Genomic DNA, 12,900 nt, shown 5'->3' with positions numbered 1-12,900 from the left:
GGACAGCGAGAGCTGCAGATGAAAATGAAATCCAGGTCGATAGTCACCTGCAAACAAACAATAAGAGGATGCCAAATATATGTCTTGACATCCACTTTACACTAAAATTCTAGGCCACGAAATTTAATATATTATGCCTATTGCTAGAAGCATGACTTTCTCGCATTAACGATATATGTGACAATATTAACCAATGCACCACTTGGGCCTGTTGGTCCCTGTGCTCTTCTTGTGGTTAGGGACAGTGGGATGTGTGTCTAATGGAGTATCCAGTTGCTCCAGGTCTGATTTCACAGTGCTCATCCAGTTGTTCCTGGAGGCTCCTATTGGTGGATCTGGAGGGGTCCATGTCAGTAGAAGTCTAGTCGCCTCTTCCTGTGGTTATGTCTCGCTGTTGGTCCTTTTTTCTTTCTTTTAATTTTCGTTTCGGCCGTCTATTGACCTTTGGAGTATTTTTAGCCTTCTCTGCCTTCCCTCTCTGCAGTACCTTTTCATTCTTTCTCCTGTTTCCTTCTCCTGCTCTTCTGTATAGGACCTCGCTTTTCTCACTAGCGCTTCCTTAGTCTCTTGTAAACCGCGAAATATTTTGACGAGTTGCCTAAATTGATTTCTGCCCATGATGTAATCTTCCGGAACCCCCACACTTCTTGGAATCATTTCAATGTAACATAAACGTGGTGGTCACCAAATTACGGTGGTTCCTTTTTTTGATTCGTTATGTTTAACTAAATGAGTGGTCTTATCATCATCATCATCAGTATTCTCATTATTATGTCTCTAACGTACATGCACAGCCATCATTTCACTATGTAATGTGTTTTTAAACATTTTGATAATTTGTCATCGCTGTACTTGGGTCGAAAGGCTATTAAGACCATTGCTGAATGAATTAATAACTACCGTAAATAATAACTGTATTGGTTTTACGTCTCGCTAAATATTTTCTAAGTTGTAGAATTCGCCGAGATGCCGAAATTGTGACCCATAGAAGTTATTTTATGACAGTAAATCTACCGACAAGGGACTGGCGTGTTTGACGACTGCCACTAGACATCGGGGACTGAAAAATTGAAAATATCCAAAGGAAAGCAGTATGATTTGTTGTGGGTGATTTCCGATGAAAGAGTAGTGTTACGAAAATTTTACGAACTTTGGACTGGGAGTACGAGCGGTATGTTTCGAGCTGTGAGTGAAGAGATGGCGTAGAATAGTATTAGTAGACGAATAAGTTTGAGCGGAGCCTTTAAAAGTGGGAAAGATCATAATATGAAGATAAAGTTGGAATTCAAGAGGACAAATTCTGGCAAATGTTCGTTCATAGGACGAGGAGTTAGGGATTGTAGTAATTTACCGAGGGAGAGGTTCAACAAATTTCCAATTTCTTTTAAATTATTTAAGAAAAGACTAGGTAAAATCTGATAGATCCACATAAAACAAGAATCGCAACAAGTGACATTGTCACTACCTTCCCACCAAATTGGCCGATGTTCGAGTACCAGCCAATGCATTTGTGATTTCCGAAATGAGAAGCCACGTCCCTGCGGATCAGACTGCACAGCAGATAGCGGTATCACTTGTCAAGTAAAGCTACGAGCTGGCTCTCTTTTGAGAGGGCTAGCTCCAAGTTAAATCCGCTGGACTCGGTGAAGTGTTACCGGAGTGATGCTGGTTGACACGGAGCTAACCGCAACGCTGTACTCAATTAAAACTACTAGGATACTTGCTCTAACTTAAGCTGAGCTGCTAATTAATTAATTCAAACCGGTTACTAGGTCACACCTTCAATGGCTAAGATTTGTAATTAAATCGCAGAGAGTGAATTGGCTTTACAATTGCCCTCATTAGCGCAAGCAAAGCTAAGCTACATCCATTTCGTGTTCTCTTGCTGTTCCATTAGAATAATTATTTATTAGTACTCTTGACAGAAAGCTTCAGTATTTGTCTTTAGTTCAACAAGGCAAGGAACTGACGTGTGTAATCTACCAATATTACTGAGTAATGACATGTTCTAGGACAGAGATGGCGAACACATGACACGCGAACACGACAACATGCTAATGTTTATAACATGTAATAAATAGGTGTAAAAGCTACCAACAGAGCGTAAGTTTAAAATCACGCTTTAATAAACATGTATAATGTCACAATTAATTCTTTACAAATGTTCTTAAGTTGACTACATGTCATCCCTAAAATTTTCCTGTCATTTGAAATGTAATTCTCAGTGATGATTGTACAATAAAATCATGAAATATTCAGTGGAATGGATTTATATGTAATGGAATCCAATAATACCTAACTGAAGTGATTTCATGATGATTTTAGAGGAAAATAACCGATGGCACAGTGGACAGTAGAAAGAAATAAACTAGACCTTAATTGACATGCTAGTCGGTAAAGCTTTACCATCCCTGGTCTAGTGGGTAAAATGAAAGAAGAGTTCGTTTTCTCTCTCTCGCTCTCTCTCTCTCTCTCTCTCTCGTCCTTCATAGGGTGTGGTGATAAGTCTGAGTGATTCTCGATTTTTCCCGTGTTGTCCAATCCTTAGCAACCGTCAATACTCGTGCATGGATTTTACAACGGACACCCACATCTGGTCAGCCCATTACGGAGGTATTCGTCCTTTGCATTTTTGGAGGGGCGCAATTCCTGTTGAATACACCGGTTCTCGTCCGATCACCGCAGTTAAGCAACATTGGGCGTGGTCAATACTTGGATGGTGACCGCTTGGGAAAACCACGTGCCGTTGGCTCGCCAACGGCCATACCATGTTGAACACACCGGTTCTCGTCCGGTCACTGCAGTTAAGCAACATTGGGCGTGGTCAGTACTCGGATGGGTGACCGCTTGGGAACATTTCCTTCTACTACCAGCATATCATTCCTTCCGTTCTTCTTGAAACGTGGCCGAAGTAACTCAGAAGAGCTCCATTTACAAATATATATACCTTATGAGCCTACCCTTCGCCACGAACGGAATTGTTGATTCAATATTCCGTTCAAGGTATTCAAAGAACTTCAAAGTTGACCCACATTTCAAACACTCCTTGTCAGCTGCCTTAATGGTCTATGTCTCACTGGAAATATCAGAGCACTGAACAACATACTCTAAATGCTATGCTTTAGAAGATGATGACCCTATACCTTCATATCTTGGTGAGATTGCCTGTCGCTCTGAGAGCCGTCGAAAGGCATTTTCTCATCTCTACTGAGCTGATCCCGTTATTTGAGATTAAGGTTCCCTCTGCTACCTCAGATCCAACTGCTTTCTTCATACGTGATAGACTGCTGTTCTCATTATCCACACTCGGCACTGTTCTCATCAAGACCGTATTCCCCCTCGACCCATAATAATCTCGGATAATAGTTATTAGGGAAACTCTGTACAGTCACTAATAGGCTAGAACAAAAACGTTCTAGAACAAGGCGCAAGTATTATCAAGCCGCTCTACACTTACGTCGGTGAGTTGCATAACCTTTCGGGATACTCATAGTTGATCGCTAATATTTATCGAAACCTCACTGCAGAACTGTTCTCCGGGTAGAAGACACTTGCGCCTTGGTTAAATAAGTTTGCTTTCTGACTTGTCCGTGAATAGAAATACCTTCATAATAATAATAATAATAATAATAATAATAATAATAATAATAATAATAATAATAATAATAATAATAATAATAATAATTTCGTGGGGCTATTTTTAGACTCATACAGCTCTTGAATGTAGACCCTCCAAAGAGGGTGGGTGGCATCTGCCATGTATGGAAAACTGCATGTTATTGTGGTGGGAAAGTGTGTTGTATGTGGCGTGAGAGTTGTAAGGATGTTGGGGACAGTACAAACACTCCGTCCGCGAGCCAAGGGAATTTAATTTTTAAAATCCAGAACCGGCCGGGAATCGAACTGGTGTCCTCTATACCGAAGGTCGTTATGCTGACCATTCAACAAAAGAGCTTGACAGGGTGTCATTCGAGTTCCTGAGGTTGCTGCTGGTCTTGCGTGCTACTCTAATGCCACATTTCCAATCATCCAGGACCTTCCTCATGACGTATTCGGGTAAGTTCTAGAGCATTAGTGACAAGATACAGCCTTTCCTGGCTCCCCCCGCAGTCTTAGAGAGTTTCACAGATTAACACTCACTGACGAAAATAATTAAGAACTCGCAAGAATGGTCCGATTTGGACGTAATTTATTACATACACACGGATGTGTAAATGGTGATCCGATTATTCACTAGTACAGAGTTTCCAGGTCTCATGAATTTTCAAGAGATCTCCCGATTTTTGTAATACACCAGAAAACCCGGAAAAGAAGTCTCCCGAAATTTCTTCTAATCCAAATTTCAGGAAAATGAAAAAATAATTATAAATGGTACATAAAATATACTTGTGCCGAAAAGCTCTTTCCTCGTATCACTGCGTGTCGTTTTATCGATAAAACACTCGTTAGGTACTGTACCAGGAAAAGATTGTGGGGCCAGAGCATGGGAAGGATCTCAGGTAGTGTTCGGTTTCTTATTGGAGCAGGTACAGAGATGGATAGTATCGCAGGGCGAATAATATATGGTAAATCTTTTTGATATAATTTATTTAAAATATTCACAGAAAAATCACCTTGCAATTGGAATTTCAAACTCAAATTTCCAGCGAATATTTTCCAAGAAGTGCAAAATAAAATATCGATCCTATTATCTTCTGAGACGTCTATTTGCTTCGGAATGTCCAAAATAAATATCATTCTTTTATAGACCATATACACCCTACAGTTCATCTAATATGAATTCAAATACAAAAATATCACTTTGCACCTTAAATTTCACCAAGTTCATCACTCATGGTGCTGACCTACAGTCTTTCTAATATTTTGAACATAAAATGAACACACACTGTCATGAATAAAGTGATAGTTTAAATGAAAATATTTGATCACTTGCTGTACGGCTCTACAGTTCATTTAAGTTGAAAATAAAGTAAAGTAGTGCATTTACAAATCCTAAAGTTCATCTATGTGAAATTAATTCAATTTATGAATGATTTTAAAAAGGAATTTACAGTTTAAAAGCAAGATATGAACCTTTCTTGAATGATTGCGAAATTACAAGCTGAAATTCACACGAAGCACTTGTTGGAGCACTGTAATTAACTGAGTGTTTTGTTAAAAGTCAGCCAGTAGGATTACTCACTCAGAATATGAGAAGATCAGCTGGAATCCGCTTACAAGTGTTGGTGTTGTGCTGTACTGCGGCTCGGTGCTTGAAACATTCCGCAGCGTGCAACCAAGGCTCGAACTCAGCAACGGCGACGCGTTCAGTGAAGATACCACGTTAATCTCCCTCGTCGACGTCCCTCCATGGGTACCATAACTGAAGAAACCACGTAAATCCCACGTTGGAAACGACGTTCGATGCAGCAGAATCTCACAGCACTTTGCCAAGGTTTCTGTTGTTCTTTGAGGTAATGTCGGAACACATAAAGTTCAATTGGCATTACAGTTTTCTCAGATATCACTAGAATTGATATAATACACCGACGCAGGTTGTAACGCACATCTCTATTTTCATATTAATTTTTACGGTGTTGAATTAGAATTCACAATCCATGCTACCGTATGGTTTGTAAGTCAGGTTAATGGAGTAAGGACTTACAATCCTTTTCACTAGGGAAAACACAGTTTTATATACACACAGTTTATGGAATTAAGATTTAACACTGTCACAGTTCATAATTGTCAATAATTATGTCTGAGGTTCGAGCGTAGAATAATAATCACAGTCCATAAGCACTTGAAAATGTTATTAACAACAGTCTCTACAACAGTCTCTGAAAAGATATTGTTCATGGATTAAGACGATTTTATGGCTGGATTTACAACACACGAGTCTGTACTACTTAATATTGTCATAAAAAGTTTTTAATGTTCACAGAGTTTCTCGTAATAACGATCGAAAGATCGAGAAAATGCACATAAAAATAGTCAATTCTAGCCCTGTTATTGGACGAATGTCTAGTGAAATAATGTCTCATACAGTTCAAAATAGTGCTATTGTAGGAGAAATACGTCTCAGATTGATTGAAATGGTCTCAAAGTAGGATTTTAGTTCACCACACGCAATGACTTAGAATATTATCACAGTTCAAAAACAGAGTTCATAGTTACGTGAAAAAAGTTCACAATGTCGTTTACTGACAAATGAAATACTTCACACTTCAATTCACAATTTCTATTATATCTTCACACATTTAACACACTTCTGAGTATTATCTAACGGCGATTTAGTCTGAGGAACTTTTAGAATATTTCCTTCGTCGCGACGCGGCAGAAACTTTACTAGCGACGTCTTCGTACTATTTTCAAAGCGTTCGAGTGTGACCACGATGTCCTCGCGGATCGTGACGGAGCATACTGTCCTTCATAATTGCAGAACACACTTACGGCACACTTACTGCACACTGGCCGTAACCTTGGTCCACTGACCTATTTATACCTGTCTGCGAGCAGCGCTCGAGATCAGGTGATGAAGGGGTGATAATTCTTTCGAAACTTTAACTTATTATATTTCGAAAACCACTGGACGGATTGATCTCAAATTTGCAGGGTTTCACATCCAGAATATTGGCTACAATGCAGCATTGGTCTCATGTTAATTGGTCCAGGCGTTAAAAGTTAATAAAATAATTTTCGAGAGAATTCTGAAGGGGAGGTGAGCTACAGGCAGTGGTGACGTGCTCGACTTGCGCTCTCCCTCACGCAGCGCAGTGAGAACGAGAAAATTCTCTCTCACAGCTGTTCATGCATCGGAACTTAACTGTACGCTCGTTATAACTCGTATGTGCCAAGGCCTATGCCTTCCTGGCACAGTACTTTCCCGCATTCATTTTAGGCTCGAATTACATAATCTCTATCCTCTTATTGAACTCAAAACTCACGCTTGAATGCATCATTCGAAGGGAAATCACCGATCTACATATAGATCTGTATCCTGCTACGATTTCAAAATTGGTACACAATTTCTACGCGTGATGAATAACTACATCTACAGCAAGATTGGGGATAATAAGAAGAAGAAGAAGGATAGAGTGGCCAGAGTACGGGTGAGTAAAATTGTATATTTTTCTCATAAGAATTTCAAATGACTAGTGCATTCTTTAATTTAGTTATAATATAGCATTTCAGTACTCGAGAAACTACAGAAATTTTCATTGAAACTCCCGAAATTTTTACGTACAATCTACAGAGTATTTATTTGTAGATCTGGCGACATTGGGACTAGCATGCATTAGTGATGGAAGGAGATCACAGACAGTCAACAGCCTTACAGACACATCAGACAGTATTAACCACGGAGTTTGGTAGGCCAGGTCCAATGTGGGGTTTTCGGATTTCAAGGCTCAGTGCGGGTAGCAATTCATGACTAAGGTCACCCTCGCAGGTCTTGGTGGTTGAGAAAGGCGAAATTGGCCAACGGAGGATCGTTGTATTTTGCGCCAAGCATTAAATATCCCCATATCTGCTCTGGCGACTGGATATGATTACTCCCTACAGCACCCCGTGTCATTTACCATCAGGCAGATACAGGTTCATTGCAGGCTGCTTTTAACTCTAGGACGTGTAACAGGTTGATCCAAGGGTCCTCGGATTCGATACCCAGCGGGGTCTTCAGTGACTAATTCCTCTGACACCGGGGCTGGCACGACAACAAGTGAAACTGCGCTGAAAGTGCATACTGAGCCACCAGGTAGAGAGAGATAACTACTGTCAGACTTCCTCCATCATTGGTCTCATTCACGGAACAATGAAATAACGGGCGGCGAGTGTTACCACTCGCTTTTGTTTCCTGCAATACAAATCACCAACGGTGTGTGTTTTTAGTAAAGTGGGCGATTGGTTTCGAGTGAGTGCCTGTTGAGATGGGAGCTCAGTGATGTATAAACATCAAATATAACATCAAACCACTCGGAATGGAACACAAATATTGGTCCTTTAAACTGCGCGCTCTGGTGATCAGTTCCGGTGCGCTGGACCTGTTCAGCGACCTCGCGCTGTCCACGTGCGATTCGCCACACGTACAACGAGTTTTAAGAAAATTGTTAACGATAACTGAATGTTGCGAACGGTATAAACTGTGTTTCTTAATAATATTCATCTAGAAAGCATTCTGGAAATTAAATGGTCAAAATATATCCTGTAAGAAAATTGGGTTCCGTTCCGAGGGAGTACAGCTGCTTTGTGGCACAACCCCCACTGCAGATGGGTTGAATATACGCTTTAAGGGGAGGCGTAACTGAAACGTTGTGAATTTTGACCCAAAAATGGAATTTTCAATTTCAACTTTTAAAAATTACCCAAATCCCGTTATCAGGTTTCCCCAAACGCCAATTTTGAAGCTCTGAATTCGGCACCACGCCACTTTCTCTCATGTTGTCTGTCAATATTAGCTTTAAAGTTCTTTCGGACTGCCTTTTCAACAATACCGCTGGAATTTATCCTACGCTGGGCATAAGAGGAGAAACACAGTCCAGGCCGCTATTAAGGCAAGTATGTTTCTTAAAATTTCCAATTACTTTCATCTACCTTTACACTTTGCCGTGCATAAAATGTCCCTCGCCACAGAGTTCTCATCGAATTCACCTGAAATTTTCAGAGAATGTTTCAATATGTACAGAAATAAAAAGTACTTCTGCATTTTGTTGTCAGCTGAATACTACCTATAGCACGAAATTAGAGTTTTACTTATTCAGTGAATAATGAAAAATTGAAAAAAAATTATATCTCCAATACTTTATACCTGACTGCAAAACCCGCACTTGGTCTTAAATTCTGCCAAATTATAGCCTTACAAAAATGAAAACTATGTCGCATGGAGCATGTTCCATAAAAAAATATGTTTGTCAATAAATTTGCAATCAATTAACTTAGCATCTCCCAATTTTAGTTGTGTTTTAAATTTAGGTTTAATAAGTGGCCAATTGGAGAAGTCCAAAATTTCAGTCACACACGAGCCGTCCTGCCTTTTTTATTCTGTGCAGAACCGGGAATCGAACGCGTGCCACCGGGGACGGAAGCTGATAGCACTAACCGTTACGCTCCGGACGACTGGATAGGAAAGACCTAGGAAGCGGGCGTGGCCTTAATTATGGTACAGCCCCAGCATTTGCCTGGTGTGAAAATGGGAAACCACGGAAAACATCTTCAGGGCTGCCGAGAGTGGGTTTCAAACTCACTACCTTCCGGATGCAAGAATGAACCTCACAAGAATGAACGAGAGTCGACTAACAAAGAAAATATTTAACTAAATCATCAAATTACAAGCAAGTACTAAATGGGTAGAAGAAACCAGGAAAGACATGCAGCAAATTCGCATCAGTCCAAAATAAATATTTAATAGAGATACGTTTCAGGTAAAATAGATAAATTCAAGGGGTTCCAGAAAAAAAATGAAAAGTCCAAGAACATGTGGTCAGAGGACGGAAAGAGGAACCACAGCGAAATGATGAACTTATGTGAGAAGAAAAAAGGACTAACCAGCAAGTCAATTGTTTACCGTGGTCTAAAGTAGACAAAAATTGAAGAAAGAATAAATAATAATAAAAATAATAATTGACCGAGCTCGATAGCTGCAGTCGCTTAAGTGCGGCCAGTATCCAGTATTCGGGAGATAGTAGGTTCGAGCCCCACTGTCGGCAGCCCTGAAGATGGTTTTCCGTGATTTCCCATTTTCATACCAGGCAAATGCTGGGGCTGTACCTCAATTAAGGCCACGGCCGCTTCCTTCCCACTCCTAGCCCTTTCCTGCGCCATCGTCGCCCTAAGATCCATCTGTGTCGGTGCGACGTAAAGCAACTAGCAAAAAAAAAAAAAAAAATTATAATAATTGTACCGGGAGGTACACCTCAACCGCGTGCATTTAAATAAAGCGCCTTGAAGAACGCTACCTAACACAAAGTATGCACCAACTATTTCAAGAAATTCGGACTTTTCTCCATAGATGTCTCTACTTTTAAAAAAGATGTCACGCACTCTGGTGTAAAGTCGAATTACTAAAAATTTCTAGAAATTTTATATGTATAAGTTTTCTAAACTGAATCAATTATTCTCTTTTTTTTATATTTCAAAGTTTTCAACACTTCTAACTCATCCCGCCAGCCTTGGAGTCTGGCCAATTAAAAATTTTGTGTATTTAATTTTCTCCCAGTCACATGCTTCTTGTAACTTTTCTATTGTCCAATAAAAAGTAGAAGGTGTGTCTGGACTTAGTCCAGAACCTTCTCGAACCTTCCTCTCGGGTACAAAAGCTGACGCCTTTTCGAGCTAAGTTGTCTTATTGATCGTCGTTTTCCTGAGTGTATGTGTGTGTTAAGAAAGGAAGCGGAGGCCTCATCCATTGGCAACCAGAGCATCAGCTAAGGTAATGGCCACCATTTTTCTAACTCTGTAGGTATCTCTGCCAGCTAATGCGAGGGGAAGGTTTCCTATCTTTAATAATGTAATTGTAAAATTCATAAAATGTAAATTTTCTTTTCTTCCCATGTAAAAGTTCAAGTAAGTCAAGAGTACTTAACGGAAATCCGGGGATAGAGAGTGCGTTAACCTCTCGAACTCCCCTTCAAATTAATTTGGAGGCGACTAAGATTTTGTAGGTAATTGTTTTCACTATTGTAAATTGTAACTTATCTTGTCCTTTTCGTCACCCCAGTAGTTTAGGATTAGCCTCTGTATTGTCGGGCCACGAGCTCAAGTAGGGTTTTAAGCTTTGTTTTCAACGAGTGCAAGTTTCCGCCCCCATACATTTTGAGTTTTGGGCCAGTAACTTTAACCTGTACTTTTTTACGAAGGCCCGGTAGAATGGGTACTCGATAACCCTGTGTATACTTAAAAGACAACTGATACGGTCTTGTTAAATTTAGGTTGTGCCTAGAGGGGCCAGAAAGTGTACATTTTAGTGAGCAAAGACGCTGAAATCACAAATGTAAAAATTAAAGGTTGCCTTGAGTAGGCTGTAAGGGTCTGGGAGCGCAGTCTCCTGGGTAGAATTATAGAGCACAGAGGCTCCTTCTTGTAAATTGTGTAAATATTGAAGGGTGCTTTTGGAAGGCCCTTACTTGTAACCTTTAGATCAAAAGGTGCTCTTGAAAATTGTGATTGAAATTTCCTGTAAAACAAATTGGGAGATTCGTCTTCTTGCCTATCTAACTAAACTCAACAGTAGCGATGTTGGGGCCTTCGTAAATTGGGAGATTGAAGCTCATATTTTAACTAATCATTTATTGGCTTTTCTGTTTTGTTTTTCTACCTTATGCCAAACTAGCTCTGTACCTGTACTTGTTCCTTCACCAAGTGATTTGTTTTGTTAAAATTTAACATCTGAAAAGAAATATGACCTCTATTTTTAAAGTTTTGAATTTATCTTTGGCTGTCGTAGATAGACCCATTCAAGCCAGCACCTTCTTTCACCTCTCTATTCCACGCAAACACGGTAATAATAATAATAATAATAATAATAATAATAATAATAATAATAATAATAATAATAATAATAATAATAATATTGGATTTATGTCCCACTAACTACTTTGACGGTATTCGGAGACGCCGAGATGACGGATTTTAGTCCCGCAGAAGTTCTTTTACAAACCAGTAAATATACCGACACGAGGCTGACGTATATGAACACCTTCTAATGCCACCAGACTGAGCACAATTGTCGACACTTCACAAGTTTACTTGTCATAGCGCTTGTAATACTTGACGACAAGTCTTGAGAAGTCTTCGAAAGTCTTGAAAGTGAATTAGAACTTGTTCTAATTGATGAAAGAATTGTCAAGTCTTTGACAGAATTGACCAATGGAATTGGAGTATTAACGTTGGGCGATATGCCGCTAGGCATGCTGGGATTGCCGGGATGGGAATCGAAACATCAAGAATTGCTTCTTTATGACGGAGGGATGTTGTGTGTATATTAATGGCTCTAAGTATGAGGCACATCCCTGACCATAACCAGTGGACTCCATAGAGTCTTGTTTTCCTACCGCTTTTTCAACACCGGTGGGGTCGCGGGTGCGAACTGTGTCGCACATGTGGATTTGGTGCTGTTTTACGGCCGGATGCCCTTCCTGGCGCCAACCCTATGTCGAGGGATGTTGTGTGTTTCTGTGGTAGTGCGGTATGTTGTGTGACTATGAAGAAGAGAGTGTTGGGATAAACACAAACACCCAGTCCCTAGGCCAGAAGAATTAATCAGAGGTGATTAAAATCCCCGACACGGCTGGTAATCGATCCCGGGACCCTCTGAACCGAAGACCTCAACGCTGACCATTTAGCCAATGAAGTGGACTCTACAGAGTACGACAATAAAATTAATAAAACGGCTACGTACGATGAGATGGCAAGAGAAAGATCTCAAGCAAGTGGACAGCTTTTACGTTTAATACTGTACGGTAAACTAAGTAAGCACTGTCAACAATGATCGATTATGACGATCTTCGCTTATTCTTCTTCTTTCTTCCTTCGTTATGCCCAACCAAACAGCGCGTTTGAACTCGTTGCATGGCCTGATGGTTTTTGCCTTTTATCCTCCCAAAATCTCTTCACGAACGCACTGTTTTGTATCTTGCGTTCTGTGGACCACGTCCTACCTGTTTTCTTTTCAGGTTCCTCCACGAATGTGTGCTTGGCTGCTATTGTACTAAAGGCTCCACGACCGTCTATGTCGTCAGTGATATTCATTTCTTGTAGGTCCGCCTTAGTTTCTTCTAGCCAGTTTATGTTGACCTTCTTTGATTTGATTACTTTAAATAATCTTTTGGTCAGTCTGTTGCTGTCCATTCTATAGATACGGTAACAGAATTGCAGGCGTCTCTTCCGTACGGCATCAGAGAACCTGTCAGTTAATGAGCAAAGGTG

General features: G+C 40.2%; 1 pseudogene; it reads left to right on the top strand.

Moving 5' to 3' along the window:
- Positions 1 to 2,753: 2,753 nt before the first annotated feature.
- Positions 2,754 to 2,872, top strand: LOC137501930 (5S ribosomal RNA; annotated as a pseudogene).
- Positions 2,873 to 12,900: the final 10,028 nt, after the last annotated feature.

The sequence above is a fragment of the Anabrus simplex genome, chromosome 8, assembly GCF_040414725.1.
Source record: "Anabrus simplex isolate iqAnaSimp1 chromosome 8, ASM4041472v1, whole genome shotgun sequence".
NCBI lineage: Eukaryota > Metazoa > Arthropoda > Insecta > Orthoptera > Tettigoniidae > Anabrus > Anabrus simplex.
This window is presented reverse-complemented; position numbering and strand designations above follow the sequence as displayed.